Below are 12,920 nucleotides of genomic sequence, written 5' to 3' on the forward strand. Positions count from 1 at the left end.
TACGGAAAGTTACATCTATAGCGTGCGTTGCACGCTGCGAAAACTGTATTCCGCAGTGCGCAGTGTACGCCGCAGATGTAAGCTTACGTAGCGTGCTCTGCGCGCTGCGGATGTTGGTTTTTCGCAGCCTACAATGCAAGCCGCAGAAACGTACATCCACAGCGCACAACGCACACTGCAAATATATTATTGACAACCTACAATACACGCTGTGAAAAGAGTTTTTGGCAACATATTTTTAGCAGCCAACATATTGATCATTAATATCGTTTTATAATTCATATGTAACAAAAAAATTCAACCAAAAAAATGAAAAACTAAACAAAATATTCATATTCATTCATGAAAACCAAAAAAATAACATCTTTACACAAATTGCACGCAAGCTTAGCTCTAATATATATATAAAGTTAATAAAAAAACATATATGTTCATCCTACCAACATAGAAGTCTTAACACACAAAAAAAAAGATAAAATCCCTCATAAACTAACTACACATGAAAACATCTAGAATTTCGATCCACTCAAATCGGTAGAATGTATATCAACAGCACGACAGTGATGGGCGATGCTCCGGCGGCAAAGGCAATGGAGACGCATATTTAAGTCATCATGATAATCCAAGAATCTGTCATTCAACACGAATGGTATTTAACAAGCATCAATTTTGAGACCCTCATCTGCTTCTCTTAATGTAAAAGCATCAGCATAAAAATTATATGCTACCTGAACAGGGTAAAAACTTGGGAGCATCGTGCTACAACAACCCATTAGAGCACAAATTTTAGTTCCCAGCAATTGCTCAGGCTCCTCATTGAAAGAATAGAAGTCTGATCAGACACCAATAATCCTCCTAGTGGTGGTGGGGATTCTTTACCTGAAAGAAGTAAAGCCACAACCTGCACAAAAAAAAAAAAAGAAGATAAAAAAAGTTTATTTTCTAACATCATGAAATTAAAAATCAAGTGTGTCGAAGTTCACCATTGAAAAATTTAAATAGCCGACAATCAAGCAAAAAAATGGAGAACTTACATTATCATAATGTCGGTGGATAGATTGTGGGAAGAAATTCATCAAAGTGCATAAAATACAAAGTAGTTCTTCCTGCAGAGTGAATATGCCAGTGGGCGAGTGTAAATGAACAAGGTAGCAAGGAACCTTTTTCCCACAATTGAGATGAAGGCTAAAAAATAAATAAAAATATAAAAAATCATGAAATAAAACATTTAAAGACATATGAACCCACATATGCAACAGAACTGATTTAATGCACAAAACAATGTACATCAGTAATATATATGTACACACAACACCTTAGCTATCCACATTTAACATCTTCAAAGTTGGCTCAATAACTTTCGAAGCCAGAGAAGTACCATCCCTGTTTGCTTCAGGGAATCTACTCAGTCTAACACATATTATGGGAAAAGATCAAAACAATTAACCACTTACTTCCAAATCTTAGTATAAGAGTATAAAATTAAATTAAAAAAAAAAGAAAAACCAACTGGAGAAGAAAAGGATTTGCATAAACTTTATTGACAACATATACAATGTCACTAAATAAAAGCAATCAGCTACATTAAATTGGTATAAAACAACCTAATGAAAAGGATAACTTTCCTTCTGGCCAAACCCAAGTCAGATATATAGCTAACTTTGAACTCTAACAAAAACACAAATATAAATTTCAACTAGTCAAAACTCACAAAGTTGATGTAAGACCCTTTTTGCAAAGATCAGTTTTTTATTTCTCACCTCCGATCCCTTGAAAAATGAAGATAATTTAAGAGCAGTAAAGATGAAAATTTAATGATAAAAGGATAAAAGCATGAAGGCGTGCAATTTTTCCTAAAGTCCTCACTCCTCATGAATCGTATTGATAAATAATTAACTTTACTAGTATTTAGATTAGTCACTCATATGCTTAAATTCTCATAAACAAACATAAATGATGACAACTGACAAAAAATACATTTAATTTTTTAAGTCTGCTGCAGGCGGATTAATTAATACTAGTGACCGAGGCACATGCAATGTGTGTGTAAAGATATATTTGACAACAATGAAATATACACAGGACAATAAAAATTTATCAAAGAATTAATAAACTATCGATAATTTATTATTAAATTCCACTCTCGATCTTCAACTGAAGCAACCAATAACACTAATTAAGTGACATTTCTCCACTCTCCATCTGAAAAAAATAAGATAAAAAAAGAAACAATTCTCCATCGCAAAATACCTATTTATGATTTCATTTGTATAAAAATAATTTTCCCAATTTTTTTAAAAAAAACATGTAATGCTTTAAATAAAAAAAGTTTAGTTTTTTCTCCTAAAAATAACTACTAACTCAATTATTACCTATTTTTCTTTTAATAGAAAACGATGCAGTGGGCACATGCACCATTGTCTCCAACTCCTTGCAAGGCTATACCAAAACTTATATTTCAATACAAATTAATTCCAAATACTTTATTTTTACGATATTAATGACTTCATCCATGACATTTCAATTTTTTTATTGGAGCATTATATCAAACTCATGAATGTCAAATTCAAATTCTAGATACATAAATTCATATACCTAAGAGACCGTGCTAATAAATATTAATATCGAAAGAATTAAGGATTAAGACAACATTACAATTTCCATTAGATGTACCTTTAGGACCGGGAAATCAACACAACAAAAGAATCAGAAAATGAATATATAAAACTTGAAATAAAAACTTGAAGAGGAACAACAATTCTTACCGTGAAAGCAACTTTTCGATTAACTTACATTAAGAGCTTTTAATCTACAAATTTACAGGTGAAAGCAACAACCCCTCAATTCAGTGACCAACAAAAGGTTGAATAACCATATGAACTCCAAACCCGTGAATAGCACATCCAAAGAAACCAAAAAAAACCAAGAACAAGAAGTTGAAACCAGAGCTTCTGTAATAAAACAGATCCAAAATTCCTAACCAGACCTATAATCAAAAGTTTTGATAATAGACACCTCTCTTTACCTAATATGGTTTGCCATATGTTCGGGCACAAACATACCTGGACCATCGTCGCTATCCTCGAGGTCTACGAGCAGAAAGACGTCTAAATCTTGTTCAAAAGTTGATGATTTAAAACTATTGCTCCCTTGTTTTGAAATCCCCTCTCCTTTTTCAAATGATAGTGTCGGATGAAACCTACTTCACTGTAGTATCTTTTGCTTTTTCCTCACTAGACCTTCGATTTTGGAGATTAGAGCAGAAGGACTCCGTAACGACGTTGTGTAACCTGTACGAACACATCAAATTGACTCGCAGCTCCGAAATAAGAAGAACAAATAACAGATGGGTACGCACAGATAGGTACGAAACTTTGCAAATTAAACAATCGAAGGGAGATTGAGAGCGCACCAATGTAATCAAATTGTTGAATGAGATTTGTGGATTGAGGGTACGGTTGATAGAAAAGAAATTTGGGATTTGAGGGAGACGGAGTGGAACGAGATTTGGGGATTTGAGGAAAAGGAAAAAAGAAAGGGTTACGGACTTCAGCGCTGGAAAGAGGAAAATAATTTTACTTCTTGCTATCAACAACTTACAAATGGAACACTGTTCATAACATTTTCACAGCGTGCGTTTTTTATCCTGCTGTTGAAAATATCATTTGCAGCGTGCAATTATTTGCATGCTACTATTATTATATATATTGAAATATTGACAGCGTAAACAAATGAGTGCGCTGTTAATAATTACATCCACAGCGCGCTTCTCTTGTGCGCCGTTGATGTTGTGCTGCGAAAAACTATAATTGTTGTAGTGAGGGTATGAAAGTGTCAAGAGAACAAGGATGAGGCTGCTTAACTCATAATTTGAGAATCTCCATATGAGCGAAGATGAAACTATTTCTGAATATGATCAGCGTCTTCGAGAGTTATTCACTGAAGCATTCACTCTTGGAGAACCAATTGCTAATGAAAGACTTGTGAATAAGGTTCTTCGTTCATTACCGGAAAAATTTAATGCAAAGATTTGGGCGCTTGAAGAAGTAAAAGACACTTCAAAGATGAAGCTGACAGAACTGATAAGTATCCTTCAAGTTTTTGAGATGAATACTACTGCGCAGAAGAAGGACAAGGGAAAATCAATAGCCTTTCAAGCTTCAAATGACTCAGTTTAGGAGTATGTTCAGTTTCGTTAAGAAGTTCTTCAATCTGATCTTGAGGATGATTCAATCTCACTCATCACCAAAACGTTCAATGATTATCTGAAAAGTATGAAGGGGGTTAAGAACTCTGACCAGAAACTTAATGCTCCAATGTTTTCTAACAAGCCATTAGAATTTCTAGACCAGGCCAATCACCGAAAGGGTTTCTGATCCTTATAAGCCTCGAATGATGTTGGAAGGGAAAAATAATTCTATTTCAAAGAAGTTAGACATTGTTCAGTGTCATGCTTGTCAAGGCTTTGGACATTATGTAAATGAGTGTGCTAATACTCTTCGAAAGGGGGTGAACACATCATTAAGTAATGAATCTAAAGAAGATGAAGAACAGGAAGATGAAGAAAGTCACACAGTTCTTACAACCTTACTGGAAAGCAAGAAGTGTTTTCAAGTCAATCCTTTAGGTGTTGCCGTATGTGTTGCCACACCTCGCTGAAACATCTCCCAAAGTTCAGTTTGTTTAACTTCTTATACTGCTAATGATAAGTGTAATCCTGATGCAGGTGATGAAACAATGTCAATGGAATAGGTTCGTATGATGTATGAAGAGTTGTATACTGACTGGGTTGAAAGGAATAAGTCGAACAAGATTCTTGTGAAAGAAAATACTGATTTGAAGGCTGCTGTTTCAAGACTTGAGGTTGTGCTGAGTAAGAAGGACCTATAGTTGTGTCAGGTAAAGGAAGAACTTGTGAGAGCTAAGGGTACACTGGCCAAGTTCAATTCAAGCACAACCAAGCTTGATTCTTTGCTCTTGATGGGAAGAGATGGTAAGATTGTACTAGACTTTGAGAACAGTAAATTTGAGGTTGGTGAATGCTCAAAATATCCTGTGTTTGTCAAAGAAAGTAGTTGTACAGTAAGTTCAACCAAAAATGTCACATCCACCGATCCTCCAAAACCAAAGTCACGGCCTACTGCTTCTTTAAAGTGTAGAAGAAAAAGTAAGTTTATTTGTCACTACTATCATAAACCTGGTCATATCAAACCATACTATTTTACGTTGTAGGAAGACTACAGACAGAGATCTGCATCGAAGGTGTTGCTTAAGGTGTTTCACAACACCTCACACAACATCTCCAGGAACAGATCTACTGTGAGAAAGGTTTGGGTACCAAAAGCTGATATTCACTGTTATATTATTTATACTACTTTAAAAACTAATGTTTCAGGTGCTTGATACTTTGATAGCGGTAGCTCACGTCATATGATAGGTTCCCAAACGTTTCTCACTGATTATGTTGAACAGAAAAGTGGAAAAATAACCTATGAAGGAGGTTCAAAGGGAAACATTATTGGAAAAGGGACACTGAATGTTGCTGGTTTGCCTAAGATTCGCAACGTGCTTCATGTAAAAGGACTTACTGTAAATCTAATAAGAATTAGTCAGCTTTGTGATGATAACTTGCACGTTCAATTTGATAAGAAATTATGCAAAGTGTTTGATAGTTCTAACTTGCATGTAATGACAGGTACTAGGTCATCCGATAATTGTGATCAAGTTGGAGAAGAGATGGTTTGTAGACACACAAAAGTGACAAAATTTGATCCATGACATCAAAAATTGGGTCATGCAAATTTCAAGACTTTAAAGAACCTAAGTAATCTTGATGCTGTTAGAGGTATGCCTAATTTGAAATATGGTATTCCATTTATGTGTGAATCATGTCAAAAAGGGAAGCAGACTAGGGTGTCACACCAGATGTTGCCAACATCTGAGACAACACGCTGTCTTGAGCTTATACATATGGACTTAATTGGTCCAATGGATGTTGAAAGCTTCGGAGGTAAGAAATACTCTTTTGTTTGTGTTGATGAATTTTTGAGATACACTTGGGTAAATTTTTTGAGAGAAAAATCAGACACATTTGATGCTTTCAAAAAATTTCTCACTAAGATTGTGAATCTACACAACCTGAAGGTAATCAGAATTCGCACTGATTATGGTAAGGAGTTTGAAAACTATTCCTTTGCAAGTTTGTATGATAAAAAAAGGTATTTTTCATGAATTTTCTGCTCCTAAAACTCCACAGCAGAATGAAATTGCTGAAAGAAAGAATAGAAATTTTCAATATATGGCTAGAGTAATGTTATGTTCAAAGAATATTTCAAAAGGTGTTTGGGCAGAAGCCTTGAACACTGCATGTCATATTTCAAATAGAGTATATTTGAGGAATGGTACTACTATGACATCCTATGAAATTTTCATGGAAAGAGGCCAAACCTTAAGTATTTTCATTTTTTTGGATGTTTATGTCACGTTTTGAATGATAGAGATCATCTTTCTAAGTTTGATTCAAAGAGTTATAAGTATTTGTTTTTAGGATATTCATCAAATAGCCGAGCCTATAGGATGTTTAACCTGAAAACTGGGACTATTTTTGAGTCTATTAATGTTCTGTTTGATGATTTTGCAGATCTAAAGAAGAAAATAGCTGAGGATGAGATTGATGATCTGCTTGAAAATTATGGAAAATCAGATGTTGTCCAAGGTGTTACAACACCTTCTGCAGAAATTCCAGAAATGAAAGTTGAACAACTCATTGATGAGAATGATGATGAGGACAGTGAGGTAAATGAAGCTGGTGAGAATATTCCAATGAAAATTAAGAAGAACCATCCAACCTCACAGGTCATTGGAGATTTACATGGAGACATGCAAACTCGAAGGAAAGAGAAGGTAGATTACAGAAAAATAACTGGACTAATATGCATGAGCTCTACGTATTCTCAGGTAATATTTTCATGTTTTGTGTCAAACATTGAACCCAAAAAGGTTGAAGAAGCTTTAAAAGATAAATTATGGTCAATGTTATGCATGAAGAGTTAGAACAGTTTGTTAGGAATGATGTTTGGTACTTGGTACCGTGTCCTGATCATGGTAATGTCATAGGAACAAAATGGATTTTCAAGAATAAAATTGACGAGTCAGGAAACATCATAAGAAATAAAGCTAGGTTGGTAGCTCAAGGGTATACACAGGTTGAGGGGGTGGATTTTGATGAAACCTTTGCTCCTGTAGCACGCATTGAGTCTGTCCGACTTTTACTTGCTATTTCATGTTATATGGGAATGAAACTTTTTCAAATGGATGTAAAAAGAGCCTTTTTGAATGGAATATTGATTGAAAAAGTATATATGAAATAACCTTAAGGATTTGAGGATCCAAATCATCTTTATTATGTGTATAAGTTGAAAAAGGCATTGTATGAATTGAAGCAAGTACCACGTGCATGGTATGGAAGACTAACCGAGTACTTGCTCAATCTTGGCTTCAAAAGAGGTGAGGTTGATAAGACTTTATTTGTGCAAAAGTCTTAAGGTAAAATTTTAATTTGCCAAGTGTATGTAGATGATATAATATTTTGTGCTTCAAACGATAAACGTCTTGATGATTTTGTGAAGTGCATGTCTTCTACATTTGAGATGAGCATGGTTGGTGAGTTAGCTTATTTCTTGGGATTGCAAGTAAAGAAAATGCATGATGGTATATTTTTATGTTAGAGCAATTATGCTAAAAATCTGGTGAAAAAGTTTTTGAATGACAACACTAAAAACATGCGTACACCTATGGGGTCTAGTGAAAAATTGTCGAGGGAAGATGTTGCCGAAGGTGTTGACAACACCCTTTACAGAAGTATGATTGGTATAGTCTTTTATATTTGTGTGCTACTAGACCTGATATCATGTTTAGTGTTTGTTTGTATTCAAGATACCAGTCTAACCCAAAAGTTACACATCTAAAGGCCGTGAAACGTATACTGAAATATGTGGCAGGTACTTTGAATTTGGGTTTGTGGTGCACTAAAGAAACCAACTTGAATTTGGTAGGGTTTAGTGATGCTGACTGGGCTGGGGATCTAGATGAGAGAAAGAGCACTTCGGGAGGATGTTTCTACTTGGGAAATAATTTAGTGTCATGGTATAGTAAGAAACAAAATTGTCTTTCACTTTCAACTGCCGAGTTTGAATATGTAGTTATAGTTAGTTTTTTCTCAAAACTCCTATAGATGAATCAAATGCTGAATGATTATGGAATTAAGAGTGATACTCCTATTGTGTACTGTAATAATTCTACTGTCATTGATATATCCAAAAATCCAGTACAAAACTCTTGAACCAAACACATTGACATTAGACATCACTTCATTCGATATTTGGTCGAGAAAGACATGATCTTTATTGAGTTTGTTGGAACTAATAACCAATTAGCTTATATATTCACAAAATCTTTGGATTTCGAGAGATTCTCCAATTTGAGTAAGTCTCTCAGTAAGTGTGCATTATAGATAGAACTGAGATGTTGTCTTGAGTGTTGCCAACACCCTGAGACAACATGTTTTCATGCATGTATATCTTTAGGATCATTAGGCATGTTGCATTCATGCATTAATTCTGTTTTGTGAAGTTTTTTATACTTTGTAACCATTGATCAGTTTACACTCAGGATTCCTTGCAAAAGTGTTATACAGTTTAATGATGAATAATTGATAAAGAGTTCTGATTAAATCACGAAATAGTGGAGGGATGTTTGTGTATTCCATGATCCTGTCCTAAATGAAAAGTGATTTCACAAGTTCAGAATCTCAAATTAACAAAATGGTGAAAAATAACCAATTCAATCATCAAATTTGATTGAAAAATCAAAATCAAATGAAAAAAGCTACCTAAAGGGGTCCGTTGAAGATCGTTCCTTTAGTGTGCAGGCTACCACTTCTGTTATAATAAATTTGATAACAAAATTATTTGGGAATCCTGAAGTGTTGCTGGAAGATGTTGCCAACTTCGTGGAAAACACCCCACTTGTCAACATATATTTTGCATGTTATCGCATTTTATTTTTATGTCACACTCTGTTTTAGACATAATTAGGACATGCATAGTTATTTTTGTGTGAATATATCTGGCTGAGAAGTTTGAAGTCTTAATAAAATGAAAATTTTGAATTTGTGCCCAATCCACTGAAATTTTGATTTTGAATGTGATTGATTTTGTTTCAGTGGAGTTGTATATCGATGAGGAGTTAAATTTGGAAATATTTGGTGAAATATTTGGGCCTATATTATTTTCGAGAATAAGTGATTTAGTTTCCTAATTAAAATGGGATTTTGTTGCCTTAATTAAAGTTTGAATTTTTACCGTTGGGGATTTTGTTACCGTTGAGGGCTGCGGTCAATCCGAGTGTGATTAGGAGAGAAGGATTGTTAAGATATATATTGGACTCTTATCTGTTTTTTTTTTAAAATATTGTTTCCTTCTTCCTTCCTTCGTTTTTCTCTCTACTCACTCACTGCCTCTGTTTTCTCCTGCCCCAATATTTTATATTTTATTGTTTTCACTCTCGCAAATTAAATGGCAGGAAATAAATTTGATTCTCACGATATTCTATCTGAGATGGGATTTTCAGAAGATGCTGCTCAAGGTGTGACAACACCTCAGTCACCACACCCCCTGCTAGAGCAAGCTATTGTTCCTGTTGCCGAGGAACATGTTCCTCTGCACACTATTGCACCAGGAGTGCCTGAAAACGAGCTTAATGTTGATAATTTTCCAGAAAAGTCTGTAATCAACAAGGTGTTTCCTCCGAAACCCTTGACTTGCCGATCCAAGCGACAGGCTGGATACAATCTTGACTACACTGCCTCAAAGAGATACCGCGGGAAGGGTCAACCATCAAGACCTTCTCTTGTGGATACTAGATTTTCATCTGGTGATGCGAGTTCCTATGAAGACTTCAAGCTTGTGCCACGTAAGAGGGCAAAAGCAAGTGTACAAAAACCAAATGGTGAAGACATCCCTGTTCCGTTTTCTGCTGAAAGAAATTCATAAGATGTTTCCTCTTCTGATGCTGATTCTGATGGGTCAGAGACTCAATCACATGTTGATGCTACAAAAGATGCATCTCCATTTGTTCCTATTTTGGAGAAACCATCCATCACTGTTCCTCTTGTATTTTCTGATGATGAAGAAGCCTCAATATCCAAGTTCATGGCTGGGATGAAGAAATCAAAGAATTAGAAGCCTGCTGACACTACTTTTGTCTCTGAGGATGAACCCGATGAAGAGATGATGCAGGAGTATGTTGATAATCTCCCCCGTCAATCTGATAGCTCCAACTCTAATTCAAGTGAAGTCTTGGATGCTGAGAAAGAATTAGAGGATGAAACCTCTGATGATGAAAGTGGACCGGAAGAAGATGTTTCGGAAGGTGCTGCCGACACCTCTGACAACAACTTGGATGTTGCTCTGGCCGAAGACTACAACATAAGCAGATCCTATTCTTATTCATTATACACTGAGAAAGCTGCAGACGATTGGCAAAATTATGCCAATCGTGACTTTTATGCGGACCACAACATTGACTTGCCTACATATGAAGCTCAAAATCTGGTAAACTTCTTCAAACTCCGGAATATGCTTTCCACTGTGATGTATGCTATTCCTTACTATAGACCATTGGTCTTGGAGTTTTACTGTAACCTGACTGAAGCTGTGAGGGATCCGAGGTATGCTAAGTATGGGAAGTTTTATGTGAGGGGACAACTGGTTGAATTTAGTCCGTCTATGATCAACGGATTCTTCAAGTCTCCTAATGTCGATGCTGCTGAGCTACCTACACTGTATGTGATGACCTCTGTCATCACTGAAGTTCTTGTTACCAAATTTCCAGCTCATCCACAGAAATTTTCAACTGCCAAACTCACATCTCTTTACTCTATTTTATACAAGACTTCTGTGAAGACTCGGACTCCCTCCGGGAACTCTACTGTTGTTACCAAGCATCAGGCACCAGTTTTGTATGTTGTTGGTACAGGTTCAGGTTTTAATTTTGGCCAATTAGTCTTTGAAACTGTCATGACTTTTGTTGACTGCGGCCAATATACATTCAAGCTTCCCTATCCTTCATTGATTCATGCCATGCTACTTAGTCAAGGCATTGAAAAGGATGATGATGAAGGACTTACTGATCCGGGTGATGATTTGAAGATTGCACCTGCATTACTTAGAGGTAATAGGAAGTTGGATCTTCCTTGGTCAGAAATAGGTGCTGCTGAAGATGTTGTGGCAGATGTTGCCAACACCGCCCCTGCCACTGCCATATTTGTTCCACCCTCCCTCAGCTCAATCTGTGGATACCACCTTTATCCAAGCTCAATTGCTGCATGTTGAGCAGAAGATTACTCAAGCTAAGGCTGACATTGCCTATTATGAGGCACTGAAAATGCATTATGAATCATTGCTTGGAGTAGGTACCTCTTCTGGACAAAAAAAAGGGAGAAGAAGGTGAAGCTGAGCACGGAGAAGAAGAAGAAACTGAAGCTGATGCTTATGATGATGGCTTCTCGGAGAGCAATAAACTTTTTGGTTTAGCTAGAGTTTTAGTTTTTTATTGTGATTGTCTGCTCTGATTATAATCAATGTTTATCTTAAGTCCCTCTGTTGTGTTTATCATTGTTTGATATATTTGTGTTCTCTACTCTCTGTTCATTCTGCTCTTAAGTGTTGGTAAAAGATGTTGTCAACATCTCAGTCAACACCTTGCCTAGACTAAGGGGGAGAGATTCTTGAATTCAGGGGGAGATTTGAAATTTAGGGGGAGTTGGGATATGTGCTGATTTTATTACATGTTTTTTGTCCAGAAAGGCAAAAAAGTGAGATTGAAAGGAATATTTATTCTTAAAAAATTCCTTAAGCTTAAAAAGATTTATTTAAAGTCTTTTGCCTTTCTTGGACTTGAAGTTTCTTGAGGATAAAGCTTACAATTATTTATTTCCTTATTTAAGTATATTTGAGAATTGATTGAGTTTATCGTAATATTTACTTATCTCATATTTGATTGATCTCTTTCTTATCTTTGTGGATTTGATTGGTTCAAATCAATAAGAATCCTACGCCTACAAGGAAACAAAGATGAGAAGGATTCTCTCCATATATATGAAGAAAGCATGAAAGAGAGAGAACGACCAAGAGAGCTCTATGCGTGCAACTTAAGAAAGTTCTGAAGATTTTCTGAAGCTCGTTCTGGTCATGTTTACTTGATTGCCATTGAAGGTTTGAGAGCATTGAAGAACGAAGAGTGTTGCTCTCGTTTGTTTGGCATCAAGGATTCATCTCCTTATTTTTTTTTCTTTATTCTATCTTGCATAGAATTTTTAGGAGATTTTTTATTCTTTATTTTATCACTTGTTTTGAGAAAATTGATTTTACAATATTCACTAGTTTTAGGGTTTTGTAAACTCTTTGATTGTTTTCTAGTGAAAGTTTTGGCCTGAGGCGAGGTTATTGTATACGATTGCTTAAATATCTGATTCTATTTATTTGGTTGCTTATTTATTTTATTCATGTTTTTATTATTTTTTGCTGCATGTTACTCAAGATGTTATTGAAGATGTTACCAACACCTAGTGACAACATCTAACTCTGTTTTATGTGCAACCGATTATCCCTTACAATATGAATGAGAAAAATTTCAGACTAAGCAATGTAAAGATAAATGTAAAAGATAAGAAGACAAAATGCTTATATCAGATGTTGAAAAACAAGGAATGTTAAAACAGAAACTTAAAACACATCATGCTGATATAAAAGATAATTTTGTTTATAATATTTGCTTAAAAATCGCAACTCTTTCATAAGTTTATGGTTTTATTCCCCTTAGGAAGACGATTATGTCTGTATGTGTATTTGCACCCGATG

The 12,920-nt window shown here is 35.4% G+C and overlaps 1 long non-coding RNA gene across 2 annotated transcripts; it reads right to left on the reverse strand.

Annotated features, from left to right (window-relative positions):
* Positions 1-333: 333 nt before the first annotated feature.
* LOC140883631 (uncharacterized) lies at positions 334-3,580 on the reverse strand. Of its 2 annotated transcripts, XR_012150435.1 has the most exons (5): positions 3,413-3,580; positions 3,063-3,290; positions 1,035-1,106; positions 729-901; positions 334-630 (listed from the first exon to the last, which is right to left on the reverse strand). It is a non-coding gene; the product is annotated as an uncharacterized lncRNA (long non-coding RNA). The 2 variants fall into 2 exon arrangements; XR_012150434.1 differs by having other exon boundaries at positions 3,063-3,580.
* Positions 3,581-12,920: the final 9,340 nt, after the last annotated feature.

This window comes from Henckelia pumila, chromosome 2 (genome assembly GCF_033568475.1).
Source record: "Henckelia pumila isolate YLH828 chromosome 2, ASM3356847v2, whole genome shotgun sequence".
Taxonomy (NCBI): domain Eukaryota; kingdom Viridiplantae; phylum Streptophyta; class Magnoliopsida; order Lamiales; family Gesneriaceae; genus Henckelia; species Henckelia pumila.